The 15,838-nt window shown below is 37.5% G+C and overlaps 1 long non-coding RNA gene and 1 other non-coding gene across 2 annotated transcripts; both read right to left on the reverse strand.

Moving 5' to 3' along the window:
* Nucleotides 1-9,347: 9,347 nt before the first annotated feature.
* Nucleotides 9,348-10,179, reverse strand: LOC109539527. Its single transcript, XR_002172126.2, has 3 exons — nt 9,707-10,179; nt 9,433-9,646; nt 9,348-9,385 (listed from the first exon to the last, which is right to left on the reverse strand). It is a non-coding gene; the product is annotated as an uncharacterized LOC109539527 (long non-coding RNA).
* A 2,786-nt stretch (nt 10,180-12,965) lies between these two features.
* On the reverse strand, nt 12,966-13,037 carry Trnae-cuc. The gene has a single exon. It is a non-coding gene; the product is annotated as a tRNA-Glu (tRNA).
* Nucleotides 13,038-15,838: the final 2,801 nt, after the last annotated feature.

Below are 15,838 nucleotides of genomic sequence, written 5' to 3' on the forward strand. Positions count from 1 at the left end.
TTGCCGTTTTTTTCCTCAATCCTTTCCTTTTATCAGTGTAACCATGCGCAATATTGCGCAAATCAAAAAAGGACGGCGACAATTCTTAAAGCAGGTAGGTACTTGCTTTATATAGAACCGGGTGTAAAAATGTACGTCTTTATTTCACTACTTGAGAAAGTCGAAAGTCTGATAGGGGACTAGCTTATGCGCAGCGATCATAAACACTATTAAAAAATTCTGTAACATAGAAAGTCTGTGCGCATAAGCCGCGCATTCTAGGGGTCAAGTCAAGCTTATAAGAAATTAAGAGTGAACGACACCGGAAAAAAATGCGATCAGAATATCAAAGTCATATTAGTTAATTAAATTCTAATCAATAAAAATGAAATGACATTAAATTCAAGAATCTATGTGAAAACTACACAGTACAGAGCGCGTAAGAAACGTAAAAAAATATTTAACATAGTTATATAGTTACATGCTGAGCTCAAGTCATTGGATGGTTGCTCCTAATGGCAAATATACAGGGTGACGCATAATTTAAAATTGGTGTTCTGTGAGAAAAAATAATAGATGTACAAATAAGGCTTGGATTACGAGTTACAGTGACAAAATTTAAAAAAATGTAAATTTTCTGTAAAGGTCCCTTCCAGAGCGAAAACTAACACGTATTCTTATGTGTAGTTTAATACTTCCTGCTAGGATTGCGGATTGCGGACCCTTTACCCGTCCAACCTTTTTTGTAGAGCGCCTTTGCTACTTTATTTCTAGACACTTAAACTCTATTACATTTGAATATTTTTTAAACTTGCATTACTGCACTCTCGTACTATTATTTTCAAATTTTAAGATTGAATACTAATGGAATCACACGTGTAAATGTAAACTTCCTTCAAAAAATCCCTATTTCTGTTTAAAACTAAGCGTTTTTATAATATGGTTAAAAAATGTATTCAAAACTATGCATCAACTCTTACACCCTTTTCAATATAATAAAATAAGGAAAAATTCGTGTTCTATTCCTATCCTGTAATTCGATAAAAACGGCGAATTATGTGATTAACTCTCCAAACTGTACCACCACAAAGGCATCCGCTACTTCAACACCAAGTTTTCCAATCCTGAACGAGCAGCTGACTTAATTAAATTTAAAACTCAGCAAACGCTGATCTCGAGTTACCGCAGCAAGGTTCAAGGTGACGCCACAATTTTAGGAGGAAAGTTCAGAGGTGAGCACGTGTAGGATTGAGGAATTGTTTGTCCACATTGAAAGGGCAGCATTGTTCTCGCCTAGATGTTACCGAACTTAAAAAGGATTCGACGATCTTCGAAAGACTGTTGGAACCACCTTGTATTTAGTGACGCAGTTAGAGACCCGCTGTGATTGTTATTTTTTCCTTATTTGATTGAGTAGGCTCTAGACACACAATCGCAATAAAATCAAATAGAAATAATCGTCGTTTTAATGTTAGAACTACCAGAACGAGATACTAGGTATAATCCAATCAATATCTAGGAAATGAGTCAGTTGGACCGAATCAAAAATACTATTTTAATGATAACGTGTTTTTGAGGGGCTTTATCTGACGTTCCGACGCTTTATTTTGAATCGCACGTGTCGGCGCCTACTCCCTTTTCCAAGGTTGGGCTTCCCCCTAATAATTTGATTTTGAGAAGTCGATAGTCCGTAGAAACTAAATAAACAACCAAATCTGAGCAACATGTTTTCCCCAACCTTGACAAAACGATACATAAATGAATTGTCTCGATTTGAAGGTCTCGGCATGATTTATGGGTCTGAAGCTCAGTCCAGTCGCTATTTTGCATACGGTTTACCTAAAAATTCGAAAACATGATGTCAACCTGGTGGGTCCCCCTGCTACCTAAACATGATGGTGTTGGCAAGATTTTCGCTTGGAAACCCATGCAAATGATGACGTATCCTGCATATATGCAAGCAACGACTGAATATGATTTGTTCAGTTCAGGCATGTCGACCTTGGCAATGGTTTCATTAACTTGACTCGTGAATTTATTATATATTTTATTGTGCTTTAATGGCTGATTATCGTCGCTACTTTAATAACTTTGCCTACGTAACGCCGCTCTTATCGGTCGTTACAAGGAAATTTGTTTGCCAATAATACCTTTGTGTGCGCACTGTTTATCAGGAAACACTTGCTTACATACATTTGAACTTCAGAAAGTCAGGATAATAACATGTGTACCAACCGAACTGGAGATTAACGTTGTTATGACAAATAAAAAGATACTAAATACCATTCGCGGTTCAGTTCAAGGTTTTTTCCTAAACTAATTTACATAATTACTCGGGAAATTTACCAATTTTCACGGTCCATTCGTTGGACTTCGCATCAAAATATGCCTCTAACAGCAATAGAAGTCAAAACTCCAATTAATTTACATAAACGACAAATGTCCATCATAAAATAATAAAGTGCTGATTTGGAATCCTATTTGAAGATACACGGTGATTCAATGATCTGCCAAAGCAATATATCCACTTTCACTTTCTCAGAAGAATCGATCTGCTGGTAATAAACATAATTGTAGATTCTACGCGTCTCTTATGTCGAAGATGCGGCCGATTTAGAGTACAAGAACGGTAAACTGCCTTATGCACGTTCGACATTGTTATAGATTTTAAGTTAACGAAGGCACCCTTTAAAAACTAACACACTGTGCACAAAATCGAGCAATTATATGCCTGGATGCATGATTGCTGCTGATCATTTCTTCAAATAAACATTTAGAGTAAGGTTAAGCAAGTTTTACAGTGAACAATGAAAAGCTTTCCACATCAGCAGAGCCATCATGAGCTTTTGAAATAAGCAAGTGCACATTTCGAAATGCGCCCACCTCAGGCACGCCCAGGACCAGTTTCCAGCCTATTAGCTCTCATCAGCTGGGTTCCAGGGTTTCCACATTTAAAACTAGCGGTCTCTCATCAATCTCTTATCACACTACACTTTATCGCAATGCTTAAAGAAACACGCTTACAGCTTACGCTGTTGCCCCAAAGGTGCTTGGACCTTTTCTTCTCAAGCTCTAGATCTTCAGGCAAATAGCTCGCCGCGTTTCTTAACTCCTCGCCAGAATCGGGTGGTTTCCAGATGCTTCAAAGTCCGCTGCTTCCTTTTTTGTAGACCTCCCACTTCAGGCGCTTGTAGATCGCAAGTTCCTTACAAAACAAGGCGGCTCGATAGCGATTCGCATACGTTTTTGTCTTGTGGCCTAAAGTCTATTTAGAAGACATTTGACTGCATCTCCCTGTTACCTATTTTTATTCATCCGCTTTTACTGAGGCGTATGGATCGAATTAAAGTGATTCGGCCAGCAAACACAATTTCAAGCTACCAATGAAAACAAAACCAAGCAGTATCGGCTTGATCATGTTCTTGATAAGTAAAAGCTTCGTCCTCATGCACATCGGACTTCTTCTGCTTGGAGTAGGTAAAATTTGGCAATGTTCCCGTAACCTCTTCAAAGAAATGACGCCAATTTGTGAATCCAAATAGCAGCGATTGGCATTCAAGGCAGATTTTCCGACGATCTTGACTTCAACGACGAAAAATTTGAACTTTTTTGAAGTTTTAAAGTTGCATCTTCGACAAAAACAAGGTGTTGAATAATCATGCAGTTTGGAAAATGGTGTGTGACTTAAATTTTTCTTCCGTTTGTCCGACTCGTGTTGGACTGTTCTGCACTTCTGTTTGACAACATTGATGGAAACAATGACTATCCAGTGCTTAGAATAGTTGGACCGGCCATATTGACAAAGCTTGGACAATTCCAAATTAACATTTAGCTAATTACAATAAGAAAAAAGCAGCATGAGCGATGTCGTCATCCAAAATCGGCCTTCAGGCCTAATAGGTTTTTGAATCAATTAACTCGTTCGCGAGAAATCCACTTGACCGTCAATTGACCCGTGTGATTCACCAAATGATTCCACTTCCTTATTGATTATGTAACCGAGAATAAACAACGACTTCGGTCTTTCCAAGCGCTTCTTCTGACTTCTTGTGGCTTTTTCTATTTTTTCCGGTAATGCTTTGTAGTTATCCGTGGTTTTTACACAATTCCAAACCAATGAGGATGTATGACAACAATTAGCAAATGTCGCTCTTGACCTTAACAGCACGAGTTTTCCGATAAATGAAACTACGAAATTGCTGAATGGTAACAGCGCTCGGAATCCACCGTGTAACGTGTTGGCGCGGTTCAAGGTCACCCTTATCTAGGGATCATTGGCAAATTTTTGCCAAATCCGCGGTTTCATCATCGAGTTGATCCCAGTCAATGTCAGCCAGATAAAGCAACTAGATTCCATATTTTCCTGCCAGTTTAGTCGTTGGAAAAAATCTAACCTCAGAAATTGCGCTTAAAAACCATTATACTGGCTGATTATATTGGCTTTAATCAAATTCGCAATTATTATACATATATATATCTTGACATGACCATTGATCATTCATTGAAACCTTGGCAAAAAGCCAAGAATATCCGGAACTAATGTCGAATAGAAATAAAGTTGTCCTTAAGGGCCTGTCCTCTAAGCCTCTTGTTTTGGTCCATTCATCTTACGAGTCAATTGATGTTATTTGTTGTTGATGCTCTTGTCAAATAGAAGTAGGTACAAAATTTTCTAATTTACGGCTCCTTTTACCTTTGTCACTTATTATTTTAAATGCTTAACGTATTGTCCTTCACGGTCACTATCCTTTTCAGTCCCCACACTGTTGTCATGTGTACGTCTAGCACTTAAGCAAGAGGATACAGTTCAAATCATAAAGGTCACTCAAAAATGATACTTAACATTATGATCACTTTTTATCGAAATAAAAAAAACTTCTTGTATCAGGCAGTAGAAATGTGAATTTTGATATGCGTTTTGATTTTGCGTTTAAATTCAACGACTGTCCAACAAATTTTTCTTTCTTGCAGTTCTTTGATTTGAAAGCCCATTATTAAAGCAAAACATTCTGCATTATACTTTGATATTCTTGTTGAATTGAATGTTTGACTTAATCAAGTCAAACTTATCCAGCGTCGAAAAAGCAGAAAACACTTTTTGTTTTTGCCCAGAATTTCATATTTCCATCTATACGTAATTGGCAAATTTAGATGAAGGTCACCCAACAGAAAATGTCTAATTATACTCATGTAACACTGAAATTTTTTCACCTCTGTTTTGTTAAAGTGTTGCTTCTTCATCATTCCTTTTTTCGATGTTATTTTTTTTGTTGCACTGACGTAAATCCGATTGGATACATCAAAGAAGCCGATTGTAAACAGATGACATAATGTAAAATACCAAAGCCAATCTTAAGGTTCAATTTGCAGCAATATTCACCAATTAAAAAAAAGAAAAACGGCATTAATTACAATGCGGTACCCGCACTCGTTTCTATTTATAAATGAAGCTCGTGCTTGAGCATGTTAAAATTACTTTCACTGCTGCGTTTCAAAGTCACGGTCACTATATTTAAATTCAATTCACTTTACTCCAGTCATTTTTTCGGTTGTTTTTTCAATTACAGCTGCATCAAATAAGAGAATTTGCTGATCGTTTCTTCTTTCCATCACTATCAAGTCGAAGATTTTTGAATCGGGCCCTGTTAAGCTCCTTGAAACCCAAAGGGCTCCATGCCGAGTCTTTCAAGTAATTCTTCAGTCGTCAGTCAGTCAGAAAAGTCGTTTACAATGTAACTTTAACCTTTCATTTTTACGGTCAATTTTTTCAAGAAAATAGCCTGCTGCCGGTTTTCTATTTTTACCTTTCTTAGTTTTCATTTGCTTTGCCTCACTGACCTCTCTTTATTATATCTATTATTTGGCCTAGTGCTTGCTGTGTTTAAGCTGAAAGTAACTTAATTTCGCTAAAGTACAAGCGCCTGTCTGCATCCCTCAATTTTCACGTCTGAGGCAAAAAGCAATAGTTTAGCATCTCACAATATATTTGCATGTAAAAAAATGAATCCTTAGCTTATTGGCCGCTGATTTATTCTTTCAAATTAACAATTTTAATCCTGGTCTGAATAAAACGGGATTGCCACGTCTAAATTGGGATTCTGGAAAGATTAAGTTTCGGGAGCAGGATTAACGAGTTTCACGTGGAAAGAGAAAGTTTATCTTAGCGAAACCGATGGGATTTTTAACCTGAAAATAACRAAATGCTGCAATCAGTAAACGACTAATTGCCAAATCAAAWTTAAAGTCCGGTTTAAAAAAAAGTTTYCAAAGGCGTGTGAGATCTTCATATTATACAGCGTGATTCAAAATTTATMGTCATTCCTTTTAAGGGGCAATTATCAGTTGAATATCGAATTTCAACTGTGTTATTTCGAAATGGACCCATCTTTGATTGTAGCATATTGGAATACTTAACCGCTCGAAAAGAAAAATTACGATTTTTGCTTCACATTAAAACATTTTTTATATTAAAAAAGTACTCTTCTACAATTTTTGGATGAAAAGTCAAAGCGGCAATGATATTTTTTGTCATTACCAGATAGTTACAGGTAGATAGCCTTTGTCAATAATAACAAGCATTTGTCCAACTGTGACTTATTTTGAAACTCCTTGCACAAAATGCCCCAGCCGAAGCAGTAATAACTTACACCCGGAAAGAGCTAGAGACACTGGACGATTGGCTCCAAGAATTGACGCAGCTAGTGGCCGATCTTGAGATCCAGACCCAAAGGTGTTGGACATAATTGGTGCAGGGAGTTCCAGAGAAACGCGCAGCATTTCACAACTGACACTCTTCCACGCACCGCTTAATTGTCCTGATAACTCCCCCGAGAAAATGCTACATTTTTACCATGTATGTAAGATACACAGGACCCTGGAAGACATTAAATTTCTGATCTTGCAAACACCGGTTCAAATTGAACAGGAGTTAATTAACCGAATACGAGAAGCTGCTCAAAATGCTGAGACCAGACTGTTGTCAAGAGTGCACCATAAAGTGATTGGGACACAAACTAGGGATGACACAAAATACTTGTCACAGATATTTTGGAACAGATATAGATATGGAACAATCGGTACCTGTTATTATCATTGAAACAACAGGGGTGGCATACGATGTTGGTCCTAGTACCCGTACAATATCTGGGATTTTAATATTTCAACAAAGCAAAAAGAAAGGAGATCTTTTATTCTCATGAAGTGGTAAGGTTTTGTATGTATGAGAGTGGGACCTGATGGTTTTTTGAATCCATGCAACCGACCATGATTCGGCAAATAGCCATATTCAAGGAACAGAAAATATCGATAACAGCGGTAAATGCAATCTTCGACATTTTCTTTAATGTGACCATAGACCTAATGTAACTTCAGCCCGGTTTCAGATACGAACCAATATTTGTGATGGGTGACATACATGTGAAAACATGTGATAAAATCACAGAGACTCGGAACAGATACGAGTCTGGAATAGTCACACATGGAACATGTCACTCAAAAATACTGGTTTGTGTCATCTTTTACACAAACACGTTTGGAATTAAACGGGCAGAACTCCTGTTGTGATTTAATAACTTAATTGAATTTTATTTTATCGCATTGATCATTGATACTGATTGATATATTGATGGTGATGACATATACCGCAGAAACCAGGCCAGAAGCAGCGAAAACCAAAAAACTCCTAGAGACAGCTGAGATGAAAATACTCCGTAGAATCACCGGAAATACACTCCTGGATAGAGAGAGAAGCTAGGATGTCAGAACAGCCTGTAATGTCAAGAACATCAATGAATGGGTAGCAAACAAGAAGAAGGAATGGCATGAGCACATAAGCAGGATGGACCAACGCAGACTTGTGAGATTCGCTCGCGACAAGGAAACGTTGGGCGCCCCAGAAAACGATGGAGCGACAGCCTCATGCAAGTGAACGATCTTTCTGAAAGTTTATACCACTAAGTAATCGGATATACTGTAGTGATCCAAAAACATTTTGAGCGATACGAATTCGAGATTTATTTAAAATTATACCGCGCGTTTTGAAATTAGTGACATCTAGGCTTAAGATGAACAGGCTCCAATTGCATTTTATTTTCAATAGAACACCCTGTATATTAGTCCACGCTCGGGAAGAGCATCAAATTCCCTATGAAATAATACTGAACAATTTTTTTTTTGCACACTTTTCGATTATGTTGACGCATTTGACGCAGATAGTCATGAAATGCTTTTTCGCGTGGGTTGTAAGAATGTTTCAGATCAGTTGTTAACTTAACAATTAACAAAATAAGAGTAATATACAGGGTGGCTCTTTGAAAACAATGCATGCAGTCGTTTTCAACTCTTGCCAGAATGTCACTAATTTCAAGACAATCAATATAATTCAGAACAAATTGATGCATGTGCTTACGGGATGGGATATGGGAATGCTCTGAAACTTAATTGTCTATTGAGCGACAAAAAGATCAGTCAGACACGAACAATACAATCAAGGGCACTGACATGGGGGGTGAAAACCGCTGTACAACACTGGAGAAGGCTTTAAGAGCCGTTTACACGGCTGTATAATAGGCAGACCTAAAATAAACATGCTGTTTTATTGAAAATTAAAGAATAATGGCACAGTTCTTAACAGCAAGAAAGCACTGGGGTGTCCGAAATCCGAAAGGAATTGTGTTAAAGGTCACAATTCCTTAAGTGTTAAATGAAAAATTGACTTCTTTTGTACCTATTATGTGACATATATTCGTTTAAATGCTTTGTTGTTCTCTAGAGGTACCACTCAATTAGGCAGAAGAAAACAAACAATTAAATAAAACGTTGAAGGGTTAGAGTAGCGTACTTTCAGCCGAAAATTGCTGAATTTTAAAAAGTCAGTAAAAGCCAGACGATAACACTCTAGCGGGCAAATAAAATTGTAATCAAAATAACACAAAACCGACACGACTTATCGGCGCTTTCAATGTCAATGTCTTCAACGGACATCGAACCAGCGACAAACCGCGTCGCCAAGTTGATTAATGGCTTCCATAATCAGTCTGCCACTGTTTGCAAAACGTTTCAAGTTCTAGCACTGCATTCAATACGTAAACTTAGCCATCAATTTTCTTCGCAATAAATTCGTGCCCTTTGAGGAAAAGGTGAAGTTCAGCGCGCCCTCAGCATCCGACCGAGGGCGTCCGGACGTCAGCTTTTGCCGTTTCTGTGGAAACGACATCGGGCGTCGGCCCTCACTGACCTTGTCCGGTCACTCGATAACGCACAACCTCAAAGCGAGAGATTAACAGTTGAGGAAGTACATCGGCAGAGTTTTATAGAGCCGCTAGTGTTTGGTAGCTTTGGTTAAATGCTTTTGGAAACATTTAGTCGCGTTTTTCAAATCAGTCAATTATCTATTACTTACATCAGCCTAAAAAATGATTAAAATAAATAATAAGTAATGCAATTGCCTCCTACTGCATGCTCTTTTGGTATCAGCAAAATGTTGTATCCATCTTTCATGACGTTAATTCGAATTGCGTTGTATCAACATGTAACAACATGTAACGCTTCTTTGGTATCACTAAAGTTATTTTTGCTCTTTCTCGTCCTCGCCCTCCTCCTGAAGTACAATTACATACTGCATTCCGCAAAAATATCTCATATTACATCTCAATAATAGATTTTAAGCCTATTGAAAATTCCTTTGTTAGTAACCATGCTTTTGTCTGACCAAATAGTTTTGAATTACATTTTTTTGTCGATGTTGCACTGCCTAGTGCCAGTATGCCACAACAACAACACTGCCCACAGCACTACTACTACTACTAGGTACTACTTGGGTGAGTCGCGCTTGCTTCACATAGTCATTACCAGACATAGCCGTTTGGCAACACTCGAATATTATGGTTTAGTTGGGGAACATTCCCTATTTTAAAGCCGTGGAGCTTTCTCGAGCATTCTATCTATCTATCTATCTATCTCGCTGGCAGCGTTGCCACTACGGCGTGTTAATCCGCGCTCGCCGTAACAGTATTTACTCATTTACCTAACAATTACATTTATTTGTTTAATTGGTTACTCACTTAGTTTTTCTAAATTATTTTCAGTTGTATTTTTGCGATCGACGTTTTTAACACCATTTTATCAATGGGGAAGAAGTAACCAAACACTGCTGATCGCACAGGTTGAATCGAATGACCTCTAAGTGAAGCAAGGACCGATAACAGCTTCGACTTTACTGATAATACGTAGATACTTTATCTCTTAAGGGCACCACACTCTGGATTTGCACGCGAATTTGTTCAATGCCATTGATAATAATTATATCTGACAAAATTGTCATGCCGTCATCGAACTTAACACTCTAAGGTTATATCTTGTATGTTAATTAACGTTAAAAATCCACCATAAAATAATCGAACACAAAATGTGACATCTTAAAGACCCTCCCCTGTAGATCGATTGGCGTAAGTACAACGCACAGGGGAGCATGCCGGGTCAAGGTTACATCCTCCAACTCCAACTCGAAAAGGGAAAAGGAAATTCGTAAGTTTGCGTGAGTTGGGGGCGGCGTAAACACCGACCTTGGAGCGAATTAACAACCTTTTGTGCCTCCGCATTTTGTTTCTTGTCGATCACAACGTGAGTTTTCTTTGAAAAAATGTTTCTCTAGGAATCTACCTCTATATGTTCGCATTAATTAAGAGATCGTACTGGAGAAGATAAAATAACTGATTTTAATATGATGACAATGAACCTAAAACGGGACTTCATATCCAGTTCGATTCCCCAAGTCGCATTTCTTCACAATCAGACCCATAATTGGAAAGGCTAGGTAATTAATATTCTATCCTCGATCGGGTCAATCAATTAATTCCCGAAGGATAAGGGGCATTAATTGCTAATAGCCGGGCCCGAATTCTTATTAAAGGAGTCCCATTATCGGGAGAATCAATCCATTCAGGAGCAGCCTTCTTTATCCGTGTCAAATTAACTTTTTCCGTTCACTTCCAATTTTCGGAGAAGCTTGGTTTCTCCCTTGTGGGGACAGATGGGGTGGGTAAATAAAGCACTGTTTTTGCCTTTAAATGACGGCTGGGGCTCCAAAAGATTAGCAAATTAATGCTTTTTTTAATTAAAAAGTTTGGTGTTTGGTGAAGGCGAGATTTGCCGCTTATTTGCATCTGCAAAGACAACTGACCGACCAATAGAAAAACGGCTCAATCCAAAACCAATAAACCTCCGCTTTTCCATGAAAGTTGAACGGAAGGTCACCGTGTGCGACAGTCGCTTGTTTTTCAAGCTAAAATGGAAAATATATTAATAAATCAATAACAGGCCATCTTTAGACCCAAGGTCGCGGATGTGATCAGCAAATGTCAATGGACAAGGTCGCAGATTAACAATATCTAATTATATGGGATGGGAACGGTTTGTCTATAACATTATGTTCAGTGTGCAACAGGTTTGAGTGGTTGTTGCATTTACCTTTTTAGAAAGCGGGAAAAGTATCAGACAGATCGAATACTTAGGAATAGGTGCATAAAAGTAATTAAGCTCTTATTAGCAAAGTCTGGACAATTTTTCTAGTTTGCCAAACAGGGCGATTGTGTCGTTTGAGTCTGCCGCATTTTTAGATTTATCTTTTTTTGCCTTAACAAACGGTATCAACAATTTTTAACTCCACTTGCAAAATGGTCGCAAAGATGCATAATAATTGTGTGTTTTGCAACAGTTGGATTGGGGTTATCGATTGATTGAGGTTATCTAGCGCGTCGCTAGTCAGATGGTGGATTATTTGTCTTTTTCGGGAATTGAATTTAATGCAGAATTGCCACGCATTTTTTAGCGTTGTTTTCCTTTTCCCAACCCGACCAAATTAGGTATTCAACAAAACAATTTTTATTAACTTAAAACATTTTACGCAGTTTGGCAACACCGCTAGAAATTTAGCCTGAAAATGGTGATGTTCCTCAAAATTTCTGAGTGTTTGTTGGCTTAATTTATGGACCATCCATTACTTTCACTGAAACTGCGTAATTCAAAGTGTTCTTAAAGTAAAACAAGAAACACTAAAAATTCGGGGGAACTTAAACGGCACGATCACCGCCAAAGAGTAGTCTTTGTCATTGTACCCTTTAAATAATGCGACCGAAAGAAACGAATAGAAAATACATTGCGGGCAGGATCGAGTTGTAGCTTTCTCATTAACCATCTACAATCTCATATCCTGCCTTGATTTGCATACAATAAGAGAGCAGTGTCGCCTTGATCTCGAAACACATATTTCGTATGAAACTCTTGTTGGTTGGTCCCCGTGTACGATTGCGCCAGTTCCAATGGCAAAAAGGTTCGTGAAGAGCGGGCGGAAGAAGGAAGAAAGTTGAAAGTTGAGTTTGCGCCGCAGGCGTTGCCTAATTTGGAGTAGGTCACAGAAATGTAAAACTATAATGGATCTTTTTTTGATATATTAATGAGGCGCCTTGAACTCATCTGTGATTCATGCTTTCACGGATTTACTGTTTGAAGGGTTACGCAAGGTAATGGTGCCGTAATTTGGTGCGAAACTTTCTCGCTTTGCCTTGCAATCCCAAATCATTGGACTACTGAAGATCTGATTTGCTCAAGCAGCCATTTGGTAATTTTATTCATTGTACTTGCTTGTCGAAACAGTTCCATATGAAAGCCGCAATAAGTGTCGCACAATTTTTATCGACAGCAACAAAAAAAGTCAATGACGGTAAATTGTCTGTCTACTGAAGTGTTTTCATTCGGGTTATATTCTTTCAAAGGTTGCAATCTAGAATTAACAATTTGAGCGATTTTTTTTTATACTGGTCAAAACTAATCTAAGCTGATAGAAACCAATTGTCTTCGGATGCCGATCCGTTGCGGATATTGACGTTCAGAAAATTCTCAAAACGTTTTGTGAAGTTTTTGTCCATGATAAAATTTATTTATGAAATAAAATTTAGTCATAGAAGAAAAGGCTAAAAGGCAAAAAGATTTTCCGGTACCGGGAATCGAACCCGAGCCTCCTGGGTGAGAGCCAGGTATCCTAGCCACTAGACCATACCGGATATATACTGCACATACAGAAGGAGAGGTTTACATTCAAAAACACCGTCCATAACATAATTTTCCCGACAAATATAATATTTTTTTACTACTCATCTGTAAAGTGGCCATTATTTACTGAATTTTCCTAATGAGAAGTGTTATTTATCTCTCTAGAACTTGAAGAGTTTCATTATTTTTATTTTGTCCAACTCTAAGTTCAAGTGAGATTCCATAAAAAGGACTTGGTATAAAATAGCTCACTTCTCGACTTAGGCATTCTATAATATACACACAAATATACTATTTATATAATATAATATACTATTTATTTGTCTTCATTGCCATTTCTGTTTTAAAATGAAATTGAAATTAAACTTTAAAAAGTTAAAAATTTGCTTCTGGGTGAACGATATACGAACATATACGAATAACGAACATATACGAAATATATAAAATCGTCATAACAATTATTTCAGCAATGATGGACAGCAGAAGTAGTGTTGGCATGATTCCGCAAAAATATCCAGATTACCTTTTAACTCATAAGGGATCAGAGTCAAGACGTAATTTTTAGGCATAGTCTTGATTTGGTGTGATGTTACTTTAATAGTAGTTTTCGATACAAGGGCGAAAAACGGATTTTCATCACTTCAAGACATAGTTATACTCATCGGGCATTTGTTCTTAAGAAAAATATTCTCTTTCCTCAGTCTGATAACCATCCCTGTTTATAAATATGTATACGTATTATACAAAATTTAAAATTCTAGTTTATTTTCAATTGCTCCGCCCATGACTGCGGCTGCTAGAATTTCCTTCATTATAACAATTGGGCGTAAATGATCAATAGCACAATTTTAATACTAAGAGCAGTGAACTAGGCATTCCAATAACTATAATTTCGTTAGGGAAAGAAATAACGCAATGCAGTATTAAAATAAGGAATAACCATAGTACTGCATGACAGTATCTAGCATTTCCAATATCTCTCTATTATTTTTGATGGTATTTTCTTATCAGTTTCTCGGCGATGGGCTTGCTGGAATTTTGATAATTTGGGTTTACAGACAAGGTCAATCGGCAATATATGGCACACACTACACAGGTATCATTTCATTTATTCGATGTTTTTAATTTTGGGTGTTGGTGTTCCGAGGGATGCAAACATGCACCTGATGTCGGGTGGCACTGCGGTGAGTCTGTGAGAGTTACGCACTTCTGCTGCTCACTGGGTAGCCGGTATTTTCACTTTCTGGCAATCACCCTCGGCTGAGCAACCCGATTTCCTTGGATCAAGATTTTTGGATTATCCGGGTTGCCGGGGCTGACTATCGTCGCGTTTCCGCGTTGAAAAAAAACGATTTGAACCGCACAAGACGATTGCTCGGAGCTTCACACTGAACGTCTACTGCCAACTATAGTCCCATATGGACTAATATATTAATTTTTACAAATATACACTATTTACAAGTCTGAGTTACAGACGCACATGCATCTGAGTAAATAGGGTAATAAAAAAAATAGTGAATAAAAATAAAACATAATAATAATATCCTTTTTGCCTCACACGACTTTACGTGTATTTTCACCAAATCACAACATCCTATTCATATCGTACGTTTCCCAGCAATTCATGTTTTTTTCCTCAATTTATGTGCGACCAAAATAACCTTTTCAATTCAAAATCGATATTGTTCTCATTTGCAAAATCATCAACCAATCGCCACCTTCTATTGACTTAAAATCGATTAGAAAACCTCATCGATCACAAATAAAATACGAATAAAATTTTGCCATTAACCGCGGCAAAATATCTGGATGATACAATCTGATACAAGTAGGCATGGGTAACTCAGTCAATTTTCCCGAGTTGGCGCAGTGCTGGCGGATTAGCTTGGTGCGCCAACCCAACCGACCGGCTTTATTTTACGTGTTGAAAAATAAAATATCGCCAAACTGGAAAAACGTCAGACGTAAAACATGTGGTGACCTTTTTTTTTACGTGCTTAAATTCTACTAGCCCCGGATCTCGTGAAATTTTAATCCGGCCCTGGGTTATTTGCTATGAGTGATTACTGCTTATCTGATGAGTTACAACTCATTAACTCACAGAGCGACATGAGCTCAATAGGGCAACTCAACACAGTGCTACCGATGCCTAGATATAAGAGCTTAACGAGCGGATATCTTGTCTTAAATACTATGTTGACATTTACAGAGTAATCACGCGTCTGCAATGAAAGTATCTGTTTGGTATTTTGAAGTACAAAATTTTTCAGTATTCGAACCTAACTAGTATTCGTTTGACGTTTTTTTATTATCAGTTTGTGTGCAAACACTGAGACCAGAAGACCTCAATAAACAATGCGTTTTGTGCAGTTTTAAATCACATATCACACCAGAAACAATGAAACATTATAAAATTGGGCTTGACATGCCCTTGGTCCAAGAGAATCACAAATTTGTTTTCTTTTTCTACAATTCTAAATTTTTTTCCCTAAAAACCGGCTTATAATAAGCAATTTACATTTAAAACAAAGCAAGATTTTTTCATGGTGTTATTACCATAACCAAACCTACAATTTTCAATTACTGTCCGCGCAGAGAGTCAAGATTTAGCGATATTTCATTATAAAATGCTTGGCTCTAATCCGCCTTATTAATTCAGAGTTAACTTTTTTTTTGCTACTGACGCGTTTTTGAGGAAAAAGGCCGCCGATGTGGTGTATATTATTGTTAGACTAATTACGATTTTCGTACAAACATACAAATTTAATGTTGAAGTTTAATGCTATCACATACCTGAGGATGAAATCTCTGG

This window comes from Dendroctonus ponderosae, unplaced genomic scaffold (genome assembly GCF_020466585.1).
Source record: "Dendroctonus ponderosae isolate FM_Combo_2020 unplaced genomic scaffold, Dpon_F_20191213v2 Dpon_F_20191213_5, whole genome shotgun sequence".
NCBI classification, from domain to species: domain Eukaryota; kingdom Metazoa; phylum Arthropoda; class Insecta; order Coleoptera; family Curculionidae; genus Dendroctonus; species Dendroctonus ponderosae.